Source organism: Xenopus laevis, chromosome 9_10S, assembly GCF_017654675.1.
Source record: "Xenopus laevis strain J_2021 chromosome 9_10S, Xenopus_laevis_v10.1, whole genome shotgun sequence".
In the NCBI taxonomy this organism is placed as follows: Eukaryota; Metazoa; Chordata; class Amphibia; order Anura; family Pipidae; genus Xenopus; species Xenopus laevis.
In genome coordinates, this window is record NC_054388.1 from 4,321,440 (window position 1) to 4,341,532 (window position 20,093).

Below are 20,093 nucleotides of genomic sequence, written 5' to 3' on the forward strand. Positions count from 1 at the left end.
TAGCATTAGATTACAAGATCAGTGGGTGGAAGGGTGTGAGTGGGAGTCTAGAAGTCTAAAAGCTACTGGACTTGTTGAGTTGTCTCAACTGATTCAACTTTTGTTGTAGTGGTAGGGTGAGCCATGAAATATTTCCAAGGGGACTCAACCAGACCAGTCACTACTTGATGTATATCAAGTCCTGGATGAATGATAAACTTCAAAGACAACCCACATATCATGTGTCCCTTTAAATGGAGGTGTGGTACCTTTAAACGACCAACTGTAGATGGCCACATGGGGGCACCCTGTTAATGTAATTGTTTTCTTTGAAATTTAATGTCAACATGAAATCTCTGCACCCTTCTCACACACTCACACAATACAAGTGTATGTACACTTGAGATATCAGTGGTGACATAACACTCATGACTCAGCCCTCGGGTTCTTCTCAAGAAGAACGTTATCTGCCGCCTGATGTAATTTCAATAAAATCTTTTATTTTTTTATTAAGGCTTTTGTAAGGAAAACCAAGAGGGGTCAAATAGGGCAGGATGATGATGATCTGAGTGTTGTTTCGGTTATTCTGCTGCTTGGATAGGGAGAATGTAACAGCTGTGAATCTCTCAAGTTTCATTGTTCAAGGTAAATATTGATTTGTCTTTGACTGGAGCGTAATGGGAAGGCGAGTGAAGAAGGTGGAAGAACGGTTTATTCTTTTAGGAGGGAGCAAATAGGTTCAGACAAGTTTGGAGTTTGGAGTTTTCAGGTGGATTTGTCTTGTCTAGGGAAGTTGGGTTCTATATTATCATCAAGGGAGAATATTTAGCTGTTCTCTTTGCTTCTTGTTGTGCCTGAGATTGTACTAGTTTCCTTTTCTTCAATAGGACTAGTTTTGCTTTCCAGTTTCTTTTCTCAGTATATGTTCCAATTAGTAATGCTCAACGCCCTTGTTTTAGGATTAGTCTGCACTGATAATTCTCCTTCACAAGTTATCCTTGTGGTATAGCATTGAGCATCCATGCCCAGTTGTGTATGAACGGGTCTTTGGGATGATGCTAGCCTGATTTACATGCCCAATGAAGTCTGTAGAACCTGATAGGACCATTGCCCCCTATACATAGGTATAGGGAACTCATCTCATACTTTGGAATCTACCTCTGTGGTTTGTAAAACGCATATTAATACACATAATTCTTGTGCTATGTGAAACGTGGAGATGTTCTCCATGGGTGCTCCACATCCCATCTATGGTTTGAGTAGGTAGGTTTTTGACTCTCAGTGGGTTCAGCATGCGTATCTTTTGAGTGTAATGCATGGTTATTTCAGGAAGGTGCAGATTGTGGTAGAAAATCTCAATCAGCAGCTTCGGCCTGGTCCATTTAGCAAACACATCATCGATTAATCTTTAGAATCCTCTGCAGCACAGCTTGACCCAATGAGAGTCGGTGCAAAAAGGTTTCCTTTCTCTGTCCCACGGTTACGTTGAGTTATTTTGCTCCTTATAAAGTGTGTCCCATGCATTGATTCAAGGCTTCAAACAGCATCTTGCTGCTCATAAATCATTGCTTTATTGTTAGGCCAGTTCCCTGCCTGTATTTGGCCTACAATATTTTCAGCTGTATATTTCCTTTTTTGACCAAACCCCCCTTAGAACACATCTAGGAACATCCCCGTTTTCATTGGTGTTGTTTGACTAATGTACCAGGTGCAGGATTGGTAAAAATGGGTTACTAGACCTGGGGTAAACTTTGGTCTTGTTACTACATCTCCTAAAGGTGGCCATACATGGAGAGATCCTCTCATTTGGCAATGTCGCCAAACGAGTGGATCTCCCTCCGATATGCCCACCTTGAGGTGGGCAATATCAGGCTGATCCGATCGTGGGCCCTAGGGCCCAACGATCGGATCCTAACGATGCCTAACGGGCGGTCGGATCGCAGGACCGCATCAACGAATAGATGCGGTTGCGACCCGACGGGATTTTTTTGTCCCATCCGATCGAGATCTGGCCGACTTTCGGCCAGATCTCGATCGGTGAAGCCCGTCGGGGGGCCCCATACACGGGCCAATAAGCTGCCGACACGGTCTGTCTGCAGCTTTTATCGGCCCGTGTATGGCCACCTTTACACATTCTCTGAAGATTGCTATTGAAGGGCTTCTGAGAATTGGTGTGTTGTAACTTGATTGTGGGTCCCACAGCAAAATATTTTTCAGAGCACTCTATCCACTAAACCCTGAAACTGCCTGCCAGGCACAAACCCTTCCAGGAATCCTATAGTTCTGACTAAGCAGCAGCCCTTTCTGGTTGAGTTAACTATATGATGGTAAGGGCTCAAGAGCCAACAGCCAATGTGAACAATAAAAAAATCACAACTATGACAAAATGCTATGTTCTAAAGATACCCAGATATGAACCATAAAGAACCACTGCACACACATCTTGTCACCCATAGGGATGTCGCGGACTGTTCGCCTGCGAACTAATTCGCGCGAACATCGACTGTTCGCGTCCGCCGAATGTTCGCGAACGTCGCGCGACGTTCGCCAATTTGGGTTCGCCTTAGCTGGCGCTTATTTTTGACCTCTCACCCCAGACCAGCAGATACATGGCAGCCAATCAGGAAGCTCTCCCTCCTGGACCACCCCTACACCCCCTGGACCACTCTCCTTCCTGCAGCGTTTTTTCATTCTGCCTGTGTGTGCTTGGAAGAGCTAGTGTAGGGAGAGAGCTGGTTAGTGATTTGAGGAACAGTTGATAGTAACTTTGCTGGCTAGTAATCTACTTGATAACTGCTCTGTATTGTAGGGACAGAACTCTGCAGGGATTTGAGGGACATTTTAGGTTAGTTAGCTTTGCTGGCTAGTAATCTACCTTCTACTGCAGTGCTCTGTATGTAGCTGCTGTGGGCAGCTGTCCTGCTTCTGATCTCATCTGCTGACTGCTGCCTGTAACCCAATAGTCCTTGTAAGGACTGCTTTTATTTTCTTTTTTGTTTTTTTACTTTGCTACTATAAGAGCCCAGTGCTATTAGTCTAGCTGTGTTGGGGAGTGGGACTGGTGTGCTGCTCCTCCTAGTAGTTCACCACTACCAGCACCAACCAGAGTCAAAATTGTTACAAAGTATCTTATTTGCACCTGTTAGCTGTTCTGAGCTCTTTGCCAAAAGCTAATTAAGTTAGCTGTTCAGTTCAGAGAAAAGAGGGACTTTCCAGTACAAAAGAGGGACAGGGGTTGAGTGGTCAAAAGAGGGACAGTTGGGAGGTATGCAAGTGCCACCTAGCTGTGTGAGCTTTTTCACATTCTGTCTAAATAACAATAATAATTCTGTGTCCGTAAACATCACCTGAGTGATACAGCAGCAATAATATATTGTAATATATAATATCCGTATCCACTACTGTATACGTTGCCCTTGCAGGCATTGTTTGCCCAGTCTTTAACCAAGTGCCACCTCGCTGTGTGAGCTTTTTCACATTCCGTGTCCAGAAACATCACCTGAGTGACGTAGTGTGATTTCTGCCCTTTGCACAAAACGCAGCGCTGTGTCAACAATGTATTTTTCAGATACATTTTTGCCCTTGATCCCCCTCTGGCATGCCACTGTCCAGGTCGTTGCACCCTTTAAACAACTTTAAAATCATTTTTCTGGCCAGAAATGTCTTTTCTAGCTTTTAAAATTCGACTTCCAATTGAAGTCTATGGGGTTCGCGACGTTCGCGAACCGTTCGCATTTTTGACGCAAGTTCGCGAATATGTTCGCGAACATTTTTTCCGCCGTTCGCTACATCCCTAGTCACCCAGTAACAACACAGGAGTCACACTTAGTTGTGTTCATCTTTGTAGTAGCAAAGCTAGTGTCAGTAGAGTCTATAATCAACGTATCGACTGCCGGAGGCTAAAATTCAGTGTCCCTCCTACTTGGTCTGTGTAGACACAGGGGATTAAAGATAATGTATCTTTGGCCAATATATGTGCAGAACAAGGCACTGTAGAGTCAAGTAGGTAACTTTGGTAGTGATGTGGTGGAAACACGGATCATCCAAAGGCTCAGCACTTGCTCCTAGGTGTACCACAGTACAAATCAGAACTTTTTTCTTATTGTATCTGGGGCTCTTTTATAGTAGACCCCTCTGAATCACTCAGGCAGAACCTGTTTTAAATTCAATTCGGCCCCTGGCAGTAAGCACATGGCTTCACTCACCAATGCTCCTCAACCAACTAACTAGCAACTTATTGACATGAACATGGGTAATAGAGGTGGTGCAGAAGAATCAGTATCTCCAGTATCACTTACAGATTATTTCCACTTGGGTTTAATCCATAGCCTACCAGAGATTTCCAAGGAGGATCTACCAAGGGTTTCTACTCAACCCTGAAGCTCAGTACTCTTGATTCCCTACACTATTAATGCCCACCCCAGGCATAACAACCCACTACATTTCTTGTTAAAGCTTAAAGGGATCCTGTCATTGGAAAACATGTTTTTTTCAAAACGCATCAGTTGATAGTGCTGCTCCAGCAGAATTCTGCACTGAAATCCATTTCTCAAAAGAGCAAACAGATTTTTTTTATATTCAATTTTGAAACCTGACATGGGGCTAGACATTTTGTCAATTTCCCAGCTGCCCCTGGTCATGTGACTTGTGCCTGCACTTTAGGAGAGAAATGATTCTGGCAGTCTGCTGTTTTTCCTTCTCAATGTAACTGAATGTGTCTCAGTGGGACCTGGATTTTACTATTGAGTGTTGTTCTTAGATCTACCAGGCAGCTGTTATCTTGTGTTAGGGAACTTTTATCTGTTACCTTCCCATTGTTCTTTTGTTTGGCTGCTGGGGGGGGAAGGGAGGGGGTTGATATCACTCCAACTTGCAGTACAGCAGTAAAGAGTGATTGAAGTTTATCAGAGCACAAGTTACATGACTTGGGGCAGCTGGGAAATAGACAATATGTCTAGCCCCATGTCAGATTTCAAAATTGAATATAAAAAAATCTGTTTGCTCTTTTGAGAAATGGATTTCAGTGCAGAATTCTGCTGGAGCAGCACTATTAACTGATTCATTTTGAAAAAAATGTTTTTTCCCATGACAGTGTCCCTTTAAGCTCAGACTATTCACTTAATAAGTGTTGTCACTTTTAGCCCTTTTCTTGAGCACTTCTCTTTTATAAGGACTTAACTCCAAGACTTCCAGTGAAATGTTTCCTTACCCCAGGGATCGCCCTTTACTAGAACTTCACAGCTGGGACTAAATTCTATAGGTATGGCTTCCCATAAATCTTTTTTCTGGCACTTTTTTTTTCTAACTGCCAATTTTTCTGGCACTTTAACCATGTTGCCTGTGCCTTCCAGAGAATCGTTCCGAAACCATTCATTTAATTCCATGTCTGATAATAACCTTGTTCTTTGTTTAGAAACTGTTAAAGTATCACATTATATAAATGATATTATCTTGCGTTTTATCTGTCATCTGGCAAGGGTTTCACGACAAAACCGACGGCTGCTTTCAAGCGGATTCGTGTCTGTGTGTTTGTTTGTGATTGGATGGTGCGGCCTTGTATCACAAAGGTATCTACGGTCTCCTGCGGCATTGTGTGGTGCGGCTTTGTATGGCTTTAGAATTCCCAAACAATTACACACAGCCAGGCTGATTTTCTGCCGCTCAAAGGCGCCTCGGAATTAGCGCAGATGAACCGACAAAATGAAGCTGTTTGAAATGGGACCGTCTATTATCTTTCCTGCTTTATGAATTAGCATTACGGTAATAAATAACCACTAAGAGAAAGCAAAGGAGTTTCCAATCCCTTGTTGCTGCCAACAATATGAAACACAACTCCCAACATTCTCACAAGGTTTTATAAAAAAAAAAATTCCAACAAATTCCAAAAGCCGAGGTGCCTATTGGTTGAGAATTGATTGCTGTGGTTAAATATTTGGCAAAATTTGGTGTAAATATAACTTCAAATTGTCTCGGTCTGTATAATACTATATAATACATGATTGCCAAGCAAGGTGCATTGTAAATGCAGTCCCAAAAAGGTCAGAACCATGACCCCCCCCCTGGTTTAATTCCGACTCCCGCTGTCATGTGAGCCCTAGAAACGCGGTTTATCGCTATAAACCTAATGCATGTCTCGGTTTACTTGATGCACGCGGCAACGTGAGTCAGTTTGTGACCTTGAGAGCTGCTCTTGGGTGCAGTGTAGCGATTGGCTTGTGCCTGTATCGGGAATATGAAAGCTTTTCAAGATCACTTTTGTATCTTCTTCAGCTGCTCTGTGGAGTGAAACAGAAAACAGCCCATTTATGAGCGCTGGCGGACACAATATGCTATAAAGAACCTTGTTACAGCACCATCCCAGCATGGAATGCAACGTCTTGATTGATTGAAGAACCACAAACAATAGGGAAACTCAATGGCAAAGGAAAGGGTTAACTGCGCTTCTCCTTCTCAGAGGAGAATATGGGTTGGGTTTAAAGGGATACTGTCATGGGGAAAAAAAATGTTTTCAAAATGAATCAGTTAATAGTGCTGCTCCAGCAGAATTCTGCACGGAAATCCATTTCTCAAAAGAGCAAACAGATTTTTTTATATTCAATTTTGAAATCTGACATGGGGCTAGACATATTGTCAGTTTCCCAGCTGCCCCAAGTCATGTGACTTGTGCTCTGATAAACTTCAGTCACTCTTTACTGCTGTACTGCAAGTTGGAGTGATATCACCCCCCTCCCCCCCCCAGCAGCCAAACAAAAGAACAATGGGAAGGTAACCAGATAGCAGCTCCCTAACACAAGATAACAGCTGCCTGGTAGATCTAAGAACAGCACTCAATAGTAAAAACCCATGTCCCACTGAGACACATTCAGTTACATTGAGAAGGAAAAACAGCAGCCTGCCAGAAAGCATTTCTCTCTTTAAGTGCAGGCACAAGTCACATGACTTGGGGCAGCTGGGAAATTGACAAAATGTCTAGCCCCATGTCAGATTTCAAAATTGAATATAAAAAAATCTGTTTGCTCTTTTGAGAAATGGATTTCAGTGCAGAATTCTGCTGGAGCAGCACTATTAGCTGATTCATTTTGAAAAAATTTTTTTTCCCATGACAGTGTCCCTTTAAGGTTTAGGAGCAAAAAGGGCTTTTTTTTACTGTGTGAACATTGAAACTGAAGGAGTTATACTGTTAGGTACAATAGATATTCGCAAGACATGGGGTGGATGTATATTAATAAAACAAAAAAATTCAAGGTCATCGCATATATAAAGTTGATCATGTACACACATAGTGCCAGCAAGGAACATAGCATCTTAGAATGGGTTTAAAAACTAAAAGGAACTTAGAATAAAATAACAAACATGGCCTGCAAAGAACAGGAGGACCAAAAGGCCCTAACGCCAACTGAATACAATGTAAAGGTTTGGAGACTGACACATAAGGACAGAACTGGTTCTATTTTGAGTATTCATGGTGTGTCGGATGGGTCTCCTTAAACAGGTTTAAGTTCCTCAAGTTCCGTGAATGTTGGTGTTGAGCCTGAATTAAATTCCAGTTGATATTGCAAGACAGTGAATGGATTTGTAGGAGGGGAGCATAGAAGTTGTGGAAAGATGGAGAGATGTGGATGAGTCTTATAGAAGGACTTGCCACTATAGACAGGGCTGAAATTACAGGGCAAGAAGGTATTGGGGCTGGTAGAGGGTCAAGGAGTGTAGAGAACCTAGTGGAGCCCTACAGTATGAATTCAAAATGTCAAGTATCTGACCTTGAGATGATTTTGCTGTGGGATCCAGTAACCTCCCTTACATCCCCAGTCATGGAGTAATACATGTTCCATTATCAAGCAGACTTTTTTGCCTTCCCTTGGAAGGGGCATTATCAAGTGAGAAAGACTGGACATGGGAAGATGCAAGAAGAGAGAGAAGTGGGAGAGGGACATATGATAGAAGAAGAATAGGGAAGAATGTAAGAAAGACTAGATGTCAGACAGGAGGTTGCAAGGAGACCATAGTGTGAAGTAAGTAGAAGACAAGAGAGGTAAGAGAGGTGTTTGTGTGACGTAATCAGAAGGAAGACAGGGAAGAGTAAAAGTGTAAGAACATTAAGAGACATGGAAATAATGAGATGGAAGATACAACACAAAAAGTAGGGAGTGAGGAAGTGAGTGTAGGTGTCCTCTTTTCCTTGTCCTTCCTTCCTAATGTCCTATTTCTATCTTGTTGTTTCTTTTTTCTTTCTACATCTCTCTTTTCTATTATCCAATTTTCTATTGACTCCCTGTATTTAAGTTATTAGTTTAACGTCTCTCCCATCTTTTGATCTTTCCTGCTTTACATTCCCCCCCCTCTCTCCCATTACAGGGCCTCTGTGCTCAGTCTTCCCCACCTTCCCTTCTCTTTCCTCCATACAGTCTCCCCTCTTCTCTCTCCCTTATAATATTCTTCTTCTGCTTAACACATTCCATTTGCTTCCTCTTAGCAACCTCCTCCATGCAACCCTACACTATTCTTTTTCTCTACCTCGGTACATTATTACTCCTTCTATCCCTGACCTTTCAGACTCATAGCTTCTGTATCTCCCCTCTTCAGTCTCCCCTTGTGTGTAATTTCAATATATTCTTCCATATACTCCTCCATAACTATTCTCCTGCTCTTCACAACTCCTCCATGCTTATATTAATATAATGTCTTTTCTTCCCCTCCTTTCAGCCTCTCGTTCCCACTAGTTTCTTCTTGCACTTTGCTCATCCATATAGTCTCTTCTCCTCTCCCAGCCCAAAGGCTTCACTTCTTCACCATCCACCCTGACACCTCATTCCTCCACTAAAAAGTGTATGTCTAGGGCCACCACCATTATAATATTTCCAAATACGCTGAAGTTGTAGACCCCATCAACAGCTTGGAGGGTAGAGGTTAGAGGTTTTTGACAATGACATCCCTGCATGTTCTCATTCTTATTAAGTCCTATGGATTATATAAAGAGAGACAATACTTGAAGCGCCTTGTTTCATTTACATTGGCTGTTTATTGTGCATCAAGGTGACATTTCTGGCCTTCCCAGAGCCCCTTGTGGAGCCAAACATAGCTCTGACCTTGGACAAGCATTAGCAGCTGCTCACGGTGCTCTATTATCTACTCTATATGTTGTTTTAGCACCTTAGCTGTTGGGTCCCCGGCACCCAGGCACTGTCTGTGCTAGACACAAGTGATTGCAAGCTTGTCGTATATATATGTGAGCGGAGGAGCGACCTGCGTCCCTTCCTTATCGTCCTGCCTGTCGGGGAGAAATGAATTTGAATTAAAATTAAATCATTTAACAGTGTTTTGCTTCCATTTCTTATCTCAACCATCTCCGCACAGTGTAAGCTCTTCTGGTGCACTTAACCGCATTACATGGTCTTTATTCATTCTTCTTCACCAGATTCCTGCTGCTTTCCCGCTGCCTTGTCCAAAAATAGACAGTCTGAGATCCATAAACATTTGCTTTTCTCAGCGACGCGGCATTCTCATAAAGGGAGACGAGCGCGCGTGGGGTTTTGGTTTTTTTGAGAGGCTTAAATGAAATTGGTAATGTCACAGCTCAGGCAGCCCTAAAGGGTATTCGCATCAGCGTCAGATCTGTCTGATTTGTGAACGTGCAGCTGCGCTGGGCCGGGAGAAGTTGCCAACGCAAATCATTAAGAACGCAATTAGCATTCACGGTAACGACTGTACCTATAGGCCTGGCAGACTCATTAAAAGCAGGTGTCGACAAAATGCGCATATTTATGGCCAGGACTTCGCAGATTTATTTCACCTGCTTTGTCCCCATGCGACGGCAATTGGCAATTGAAAATATCATACAAACAAGAAGCAGATTTCTTAGTCTTATGTCACTATTATTATAATGTCTATAAATAAATATAATAAACTATAATGTGCAGAACACCAGTGCCAGCCCCCTCCTAACTGCCTGCCGTGGGGCTCCATAATCACTAACCAGCGCATCTGAATAACGTTCAAGTTAGGGGCCAAGAGGGGGACACCTATGTGCCTTCTTGCACCCCTAATAAATACTGCACTGCCCAATGTAGGTAGCTCTGTATTCATTTAAAGAAAACAGGTCTTTATGTGCCTTCTTGCACCCTTAATGAATACTGCACTGCCCAATGTAGGTTGCTCTGTATTCATTTAAAAAACACAGGTGTTCTTGTGACTTCCTGCACCCCTAATGAATATTGCACGGCCCAACGTAGGTAGCTCTGTATTCATTTAAAGAAAACAGGTATTTATGTGCCTTCTTGCACCCATAATGAATACTGCACTGCCCAACGTAGGTAGCTCTTTATTCATTTAAAGAAAACAGGTCTTTATGCGCCTTCTTGCACCCTTAATGAATACTGCACTGCCCAACATAGGTAGCCCTGTATTCATTTAAAGAGCACAGGTCTCCATGTGACTTCTTGCACCCTTAATGAATACTGCACTGCCCAATGTAGGTAGCTCTGTATTCATTTAAAGGACACAGGTCTCTATGTGCCTTCTTGCACCCCTAATAAATACTGCACTGCCCACTGTAGGTAGCTCTGTATTTATTTAAAGAACACAGGTCTCCATGTGCCTTCTTGCACCCCTAATAATTACTGCACTGCCCAACTTAAGTAGCTCTGTATTCATTTAAAGAACACAGGTCTCCATGTGACTTCTTGAACCCCTAATAAATACTGCACTGCCCAACATAGGTAGCTCTGTATTCATTTAAAGAACACAGGTCTTTATGTGCCTTCTTGGACCCTTAATGAATACTGCACTGCCCAACATAGGTAGCTCTGTATTTATTTAAAGAGCACAGATCTCTATGTGACTTCTTGCACAACTAATGAATACTGCACCGCCCAACATAGGTAGCTCTGTATTAATTCAAAGAACACATGTCTCTATGCCCCTTCTTGCACAACTAATGAATACTGCATTGCCCAATGTAGGTAGCTTTGTATTCATTCGAAGAACACAGGTCTCTTTATTCTGCCTGCGGTAATTTGCAGAGAAGGGTGCAAAATACAAAAACATAGTAGATTGCACCCTGGGACTTTGCACCCTGCTTCGCACTTAGTAAATGATCCCAGTATGTTAGATAGGAAGGGTGTGTGTGAAAGCTGAGTAGCACACAGGCAACCTATTGTCTAGGGCAACCCTGCCATCCTGGCCCAGCCCTGCCTATGGGATCAAGTACAGATAGGGTTGCCACCTTTTTACTTGCCTGTTACCGGCCTTCGGGTTGGGGGTGGGCCTTTCTGTCACTTGTGGGTGGGGTTGTGACATCATTTGGGGTGGGACTATGACATATGGGGAAACAGGTGGGTTGGAAGAAATAAAGGAGGATGGGGCTGGAAAAAAATGATGGGAAATGGGTGGACTGGGCGAGGAAATAGGCGGGCATGTGGTTAGACGAGATGTTCCTCAGCGGATTGGGGACAATGTATATTTTAATAACAGTGCCGGCCCTAGCTAGTGATCCAGTTAGGCTTGGCAAATACTGGCCAGGTGGCAACCCTAAGTACAGACAAGGGCAAGGGTCAGGACTAGGGGTAATCGATGGAAGATGTACTTGTCTTGTCTTAGAGACCAGGGGTATAACTTGAACATGGTCCTCTGCCAGTTGTTTCACCCAATGCCCAATCTTGTGGGCACTGCACTTCCATACTCAATGGGACGGTCTACTAAGTGTCATCTCATAACAGAATCCCTACAGCCATAGGGTCTGCTTCTATAATACTTTGCACCTCCTCTCTGTTAGGTTTCCTCTTGTGCCATGAGCCTTAATGCCCACCTGTTGGCACCAGGAATGATGCACTTTTTGAGGTTTCTGAAATATTTGGCTTTTTATTCAGAAGTTCTCGAGTTCTTCAGCAGTCAAAGACCCTAGCGACCAGCCAACGGCTTGAATGTCTGGGATATAAATATAAGGGGAGAGAAAACTAAGATAAGGAATACAAAATAGCAATTACAATAAAATTCTAGGCTAACGGAGGAGTCGTTTTTGGGTGTTTTTTTGAATGCTGGGGTCAGTGACCCCCGTTTCAAAGCTGGAAAGGGGAAGAAGATGAAGGGAAATAATTCACGTATGACTTGTATGTTGTTTATGATCACCCAGCGTATGTAATGCAGAGAGATGAGTAGATATATATATATATATTAAATAATAATAATAATTATATAGTATACGCAAGGGCAGACCATTCTCAAGCCAATAAAAAAAACGCCAAGATTTATTTCCCATGCAGCGCGGCACAAAGAGCGAAGGAGATTTCCAAGTTCTCCACTTGGCAACCGTTGCTTCTGTTGTATCTAATAACTGTTTGCACTGGAAATAGATCTGATTTTATTGGAGCGTCGCACACACAATAGATGAACTGCCCCTATGGAAAGTGCCCTGGAATTAGCCCCAGCTGTGAGTCAAGGACAAGATGTGTTTTTAAACTACAATTCCCAGCGATTCCCCCCTGAGCTCATCTTTAGAGGGACTTCACTGGGAGCCAATGAGATTGTGGCACCGACAAAAGGGAATGTGAGTAAAGAGTCAATGGGGTTAATCAGCAACACAAGTCAGAGTTTCCCTGTGCTCAGCTCTCTGGGGATCATAGACGTGTACAGACCTGTATAGGCACAAACATGTCTCCTCATTTACTCTCTAAACTACTTCTTCCATCATTACTCCAACCTGCTCTATAGGCACCATCTCTCCCTACTATACCTGCTATCCCACAGTCACACTCCCTTCCCAGAGACTATTATCCACTGTTACTATAGGCACCATCTCTCCCTACTATACCTGCTATCCCACAGTCACACTCCCTTCCCAGAGACTATTATCCACTGTTACTATAGACACCATCTCTCCCTACTATACCTGCTATCCCACAGTCACACTCCCTTCCCAGAGACTATTATCCACTGTTACTATAGGCACCATCTCTCCCTACTATACCTGCTATCCCACAGTCACACTCCCTTCCCAGAGACTATTATCCACTGTTACTATAGACACCATCTCTCCCTACTATACCTGCTATCCCACAGTCACACTCCCTTCCCAGAGACTATTATCCACTGTTACTATAGGCACCATCTCTCCCTACTATACCTGCTATCCCACAGTCACACTCCCTTCCCAGAGACTATTATCCACTGTTACTATAGACACCATCTCTCCCTACTATACCTGCTATCCCACAGTCTCACTCCCTTCCCAGAGACTATTATCCACTGTTACTATAGACACCATCTCTCCCTACTATACCTGCTATCCCACAGTCACACTCCCTTCCCAGAGACTATTAACCACTGTTACTATAGACACATCTCTCCCTACTATACCTGCTATCCCACAGTCACACTCCCTTCCCAGAGACTATTAACCACTGTTACTATAGACACCATCTCTCCCTACTATACGTGCTATCCCACAGTCACACTCCCTTCCCAGAGACTATTATCCACTGTTACTATAGGCACCATCTCTCCCTACTATACCTGCTATCCCACAGTCACACTCCCTTCCCAGAGATTATTATCCACTGTTACTATAGACACCATCTCTCCCTACTATACCTGCTATCCCACAGTCACACTCCCTTCCCAGAGATTATTATCCACTGTTACTATAGACACCATCTCTCCCTACTATACCTGCTATCCCACAGTCACACTCCCTTCCCAGAGACTATTATCCACTGTTACTATAGGCACCATCTCTCCCTACTATACCTGCTATCCCACAGTCACACTCCCTTCCCAGAGACTATTATCCACTGTTACTATAGGCACCATCTCTCCCTACTATACCTGCTATCCCACAGTCACACTCCCTTCCCAGAGACTATTATCCACTTTACTATAGACACCATCTCTCCCTACTATACCTGCTATCCCACAGTCACACTCCCTTCCCAGAGACTATTATCCACTGTTACTATAGGCACCATCTCTCCCTACTATACCTGCTATCCCACAGTCACACTCCCTTCCCAGAGACTATTATCCACTGTTACTATAGACACCATCTCTCCCTACTATACCTGCTATCCCACAGTCTCACTCCCTTCCCAGAGACTATTATCCACTGTTACTATAGACACCATCTCTCCCTACTATACCTGCTATCCCACAGTCACACTCCCTTCCAGAGACTATTAACCACTGTTACTATAGACACATCTCTCCCTACTATACCTGCTATCCCACAGTCACACTCCCTTCCCAGAGACTATTAACCACTGTTACTATAGACACCATCTCTCCCTACTATACGTGCTATCCCACAGTCACACTCCCTTCCAGAGACTATTATCCACTGTTACTATAGCACCATCTCTCCTACTATACCTGCTATCCACAGTCACACTCCCTTCCCAGAGATTATTATCCACTGTTACTATAGACACCATCTCTCCCTACTATACCTGCTATCCCACAGTCACACTCCCTTCCCAGAGACTATTATCCACTGTTACTATAGGCACCATCTCTCCCTACTATACCTGCTATCCCACAGTCACACTCCCTTCCCAGAGACTATTATCCACTGTTACTATAGGCACCATCTCTCCCTACTATACCTGCTATCCCACAGTCACACTCCCTTCCCAGAGACTATTATCCACTGTTACTATAGGCACCATCTCTCCTACTATACCTGCTATCCCACAGTCACACTCCCTTCCCAGAGACTATTATCCACTGTTACTATAGCACCATCTCTCCCTACTATACCTGCTATCCACAGTCACACTCCCTTCCAGAGACTATTACCCACTGTTACTATAGGCACCATCTCTCCCTACTATACCTGCTATCCCACAGTCACACTCCTTCCCAGAGACTATTATCCCACTGTTACTATAGCACCATCTCTCCCTACTATACCTGCTATCCCACAGTCACACTCCCTTCCAGAGACTATTATCCACTGTTACTATAGACACCATCTCTCCCTACTATACCTGCTATCCCACAGTCTCACTCCCTTCCAGAGACTATTATCCACTGTTACTATAGACACCATCTCTCCCTACTATACCTGCTATCCCACAGTCACACTCCCTTCCCAGAGACTATTATCCACTGTTACTATAGGCACCATCTCTCCCTACTATACCTGCTATCCCACAGTCACACTCCCTTCCCAGAGACTATTATCCCACTGTTACTATAGACACCATCTCTCCCTACTATACCTGCTATCCCACAGTCACACTCCCTTCCCAGAGACTATTATCCACTGTTACTATAGACACCATCTCTCCCCTACTATACCTGCTATCCCACAGTCACACTCCCTTCCCAGAGACTATTATCCACTGTTACTATAGGCCCATCTCTCCCTACTATACCTGCTATCCCACAGTCACACTCCCTTCCAGAGACTATTATCCACTGTTACTATAGACACCATCTCTCCCTACTATACCTGCTATCCCACAGTCACACTCCCTTCCCAGAGACTATTACCACTGTTACTATAGAACCATCTCTCCTACTATACCTGCTATCCCACAGCACACTCCCTTCCCAGAGACTATATCCACTGTTACTATAGCACCATCTCTCCCTACTATACCTGCTATCCCACAGTCACACTCCTTCCCAGAGACTATATCACGTACTATAGGCACCATCTCTCCCTACTATACCGCTCCCAAGCACATTCCCTTACTTTTTAGACACCACTCTCCCTACTATACCTCTACCACGTCACACTCCTCCAGAGACTATATCCACTGTTACTATAGCACATCTCTCCCTACATACCCTATCCCACAGTCACACTCCCTTCCCAGAGCTATTATCCACTTTACTATAGACACATCTTCCCTACTATACCTGCTATCCACAGCACACTCCCTTCCAGAGATATTATCCACTGTACTATAACACATCTTCCCTCTAACCTGCTATCCCACAGTCACACTCCCTCCAGAGATATTATCCACGTTACTATACACCATCTCCCCTATATACCTGACCCACAGTCACACCCTTCCAGAACTATTATCCCCTGTTACTATAGAACCATCCTCCCTACATACCTGCACCACAGTCACACTCCCTTCCCAGAACTATTATCCACTGTTCTATAGACACCATCTCTCCCTACTATACTGCTATCCACAGTCACACTCCCTTCCAGAGACATTATCCACTGTATATAGACATCTCTCCCTACTATACCTGCTATCCCACAGTCACACTCCCTTCCCAGAGACTATTATCCACTGTTACTATAGACACCATCTCTCCCTACTATACCTGCTATCCCACAGTCACACTCCCTTCCCAGAGACTATTATCCCCCTGTTACTATAGACACCATCTCTCCCTACTATACCTGCTATCCCACAGTCACACTCCCTTCCCAGAGACTATTATCCACTGTTACTATAGGCACCATCTCTCCCTACTATACCTGCTATCCCACAGTCACACTCCCTTCCCAGAGACTATTATCCACTGTTACTATAGGACACCATCTCTCCCTACTATACCTGCTATCCCACAGTCACACTCCCTTCCCAGAGACTATTATCCACTGTTACTATAGACACCATCTCTCCCTACTATACCTGCTAATCCCACAGTCACACTCCCTTTCCCAGAGACTATTATCCACTGTGTTACTATAGCACCACTCTCTCTACTATACCTGCTATCCACAGTCACACTCCCTTCCCGAGATGACTATTATCCAACTGTTACTATAGATCAACCATCTTCTCCTACTATAGCCTGCTATCCACAGTCATCACTCCTTCCAGAGACTATTATCTCACTGTTACTATAGACTTACCATCTCTCCTACTATACCTGCTATCCCACAAGTCACACTCCCTTGCCCAGAGACTATTACCACTGTTACTATAGACACATCTCTCCTACTATACCTGCTATCCCACAGTCACACTCCCTTCCCAGAGACTATTACCACTGTTACTATAGCACCATCTCTCCCTACTATACTGCTATCCCACAGTCCACTCCCTTCCCAGAGACTATTATCCACTGTTACTATAGGCACCATCTCTCCTACTATACCTGCTATCCACAGTCACACTCCCTTCCCAGAGATTAAATTTTCCACTGTTACTATAGACACCATCTCTCCCTACTATACCTGCTATCCCACAGTCACACTCCCTTCCCAGAGACTATTATCCCACTGTTACTATAGGCACCATCTCTCCCTACTATACCTGCTATACATGTACGTCAGACTTATATATTACACACACATCAGTATAATTAGTAGTGAGTAGAATCAGATAGAGATTTGCAGGGGTTTCATGTGTATTTTATGATTCAGCCCAAGAGCCTCATGTTAATTCCACTCACCAATAATCCAGAAATTGCACCTCCCTGGCGATAGAATATTTATCATTATTATTGGGCTGGACTTTTTGTTAATAACCTTTATGTTCCTCTAATAAAGCCCCCCCCCACTCTGGGACAGGGTTCGGGTTTTTTACGGTCGTTCTGTTCAGGCTGCTCATAGTTACATGGTTCTCTAGCAGAGGACTGTACCCAGAATACCAATTGTTTCAGACTAACGAGTGATCCGCAGTATCGAGCAATTCCATGCTGCAGACTGCACCGGATTCCATGCTGCTTTGCTATTTTATAAGGCAGAGGTGCTGGTTCTGGTTTGAACAGACAAAATCCAATATAACGAGGCTTTGCTGCCAAGGCCACATGTAAAGAAGGATGTAGTGATGTAGTGAAGGCAAAAGTGCAGGCTGTTCCTTGGCTTGGGATCTGAGCAGTGTGGCCCCTTGGGGCCCATTATAAACTGCACTTAAGTTCCTTTACCTCCCCTCCAGTTACCCATTACATTTCCAGTCCCACTTCTCATCACACTCAGCCTGTCTCTCAGATATCCCCCCGGCCTCTCGCCGGACTTCCTAAGCCCCTCCATTCTGCCTTGGTTGCTAGGCAACCGCATGTTAGCATCAGCATCCAAAGATCATTAGGACTGAAGATCACAGCAATGAGAGCTCTGGTCACTTTTTTACATACACTTGGGGGGCGCAAACACGCTCACGGCCAATGCGACAGATTTCGGGGTTTTAATCCCCAAAATAGCAATTTAAAGGCACCCGATGTTCAATAAAATTCTTGTTAAATTCAATTAATGACACAGTGACTGTCCCAATGGGAAACAAACGGGTAGAAAATATATTATACTGTTGTACAGGTATGGGATCTGTTATCCAGAATGCTCAGGACCTGGGGTTTTCCAGATAAGGGATTTTTCTGTAATTTGGATCTTCATCCCTTAAGTCTACTAGAAAATCATATAAACATGAAATAAAGCCAATAGGCTGGTTTTGCTTCCAATAAGGATTAATTATATCTTAGTTGGGATCAAGTACAAGATACAGGTATAGGACCTGTTATCCAGAATGCTCAGGACCTGGGGTTTCTGGAGAAAGAATCTTTCTGTAATTTGGATCTTCATTCCTTAAATCTACTAGAAAATCACATAAACATTAAATAAACCCAATAGGCTGGTTTTGCTTCCAATAAGGATTAATTATATCTTAGTTGGGATCAAGTACAAGCTACTGTTTTATTATTGCAGAGAAGAAGGAAATCAATATTAACATTTAAAATTATGTGAGTCTATGGGAGACGGCCTATGCATAATGGAGCTTTCTCGATAACGGATCTTTCCGTAATTTGGATCTTCATACCTCAAGGCTACTAGAAAATTATGTAAACATGAAATAAACCCCATAGGCTGGTTTTGCTTCCAATAAGGATTAATTATATCTTAGTTGGGATCAAGTACAAGCGACTGTTTTATTATTACACAGAAAAAGGAAATTATTTTAAAAATGTGGGATTATTTGGATAAAATTGAGTCAATTGAGACGGCCTTTCTGGATAACGGGTTTCCTGACAACAGATCCTATACCTGTATAATAAAAGAAAAGAAATTCCCTCGCGTTTCGCTTTTTTTTTGCTTCACACGAAAATTGATCTTTTAGAGCAAAAACAAAAAAAAAAGAAATGAATTTCTGGGACAGGAATGAGCTTTATTATAGGAGCGGCCACTAGGTGGCACTATATTGTCGTTCTACGTCTGGGAATGTCAAATTCTCTTGACATATTGGCAATTTTCTCTGAAATAAAAAAAAAAAAAAGAAAGTAAATAAATTGTAAAAAGCTCAGCGCCTGGCCTGGGATTCTTTGCAATAAGCATTTTGTGTTTTCAGCCTCAATTCTTCTCATTCCTCCCCCGTCCTGAGTATCAGAGGCCTCTTGTATCCAGTTAAGGCTTTGCGTGTGATGCAATTCCTACACCATTGATTGCAATTGATTAATGACATCATAGCTTATTCATTCTCCTCCTATGGAAGCTGAATACTTTTATGCATTTCTTGCATTGGGACTGGTTGTTGTCGCCCTGCAAGTCTCATCCCCAAGTCTCATTGCTCTGACACCACCTTGCAATTTTGGGGTTAAATAAATCTTTATATTTCTCCTCCCTGTGCCTGTTTGTATCACCTGTGTCAGTGAATGTGTCCCGCTGCCCCCGGGGTATTGAGCAATGATGCAATTTTAGGAAACAGTGAGGAAAGAGTGAGCTCCTCTGGGGCAGGAGGCAAAGATACTCATTAAGGGGCCGATTACATCATGTGAATTATAGTGTTGCGTTAGCTGCTTTGCTGATGCTTCTATGGGATTCCCAGCAGCTGCCGGAACTTCTCCCAGGGAAATAAAGCTTCAAATACTCCATGTCAGGAATATATTGTATTCTCCTAATATCTCATGCTGGGGGATCAGACTCAGGGAACTGCAGCTATAAACTTAGTCTGAGCTCTTCCTTTTACATCTGCATAAATTGTCCCACTAGTGTCTCTTTTTCTATGGGGACCCCCTATAACTCCTCCTATTGCTCCATATACCCCTCCCCATAACTCCTCCTATTACTCCATATAACTCTACCTATAACTCCTCCTACTGCTCCATATACCCCTCCCTATAACTCCTCCTATTACTCCATATAACTCTCCCTATAACTCCTCCTACTGCTCCATATACCCCTCCCTATAACTCCTCCTACTGCTCCATATACCCCTCCC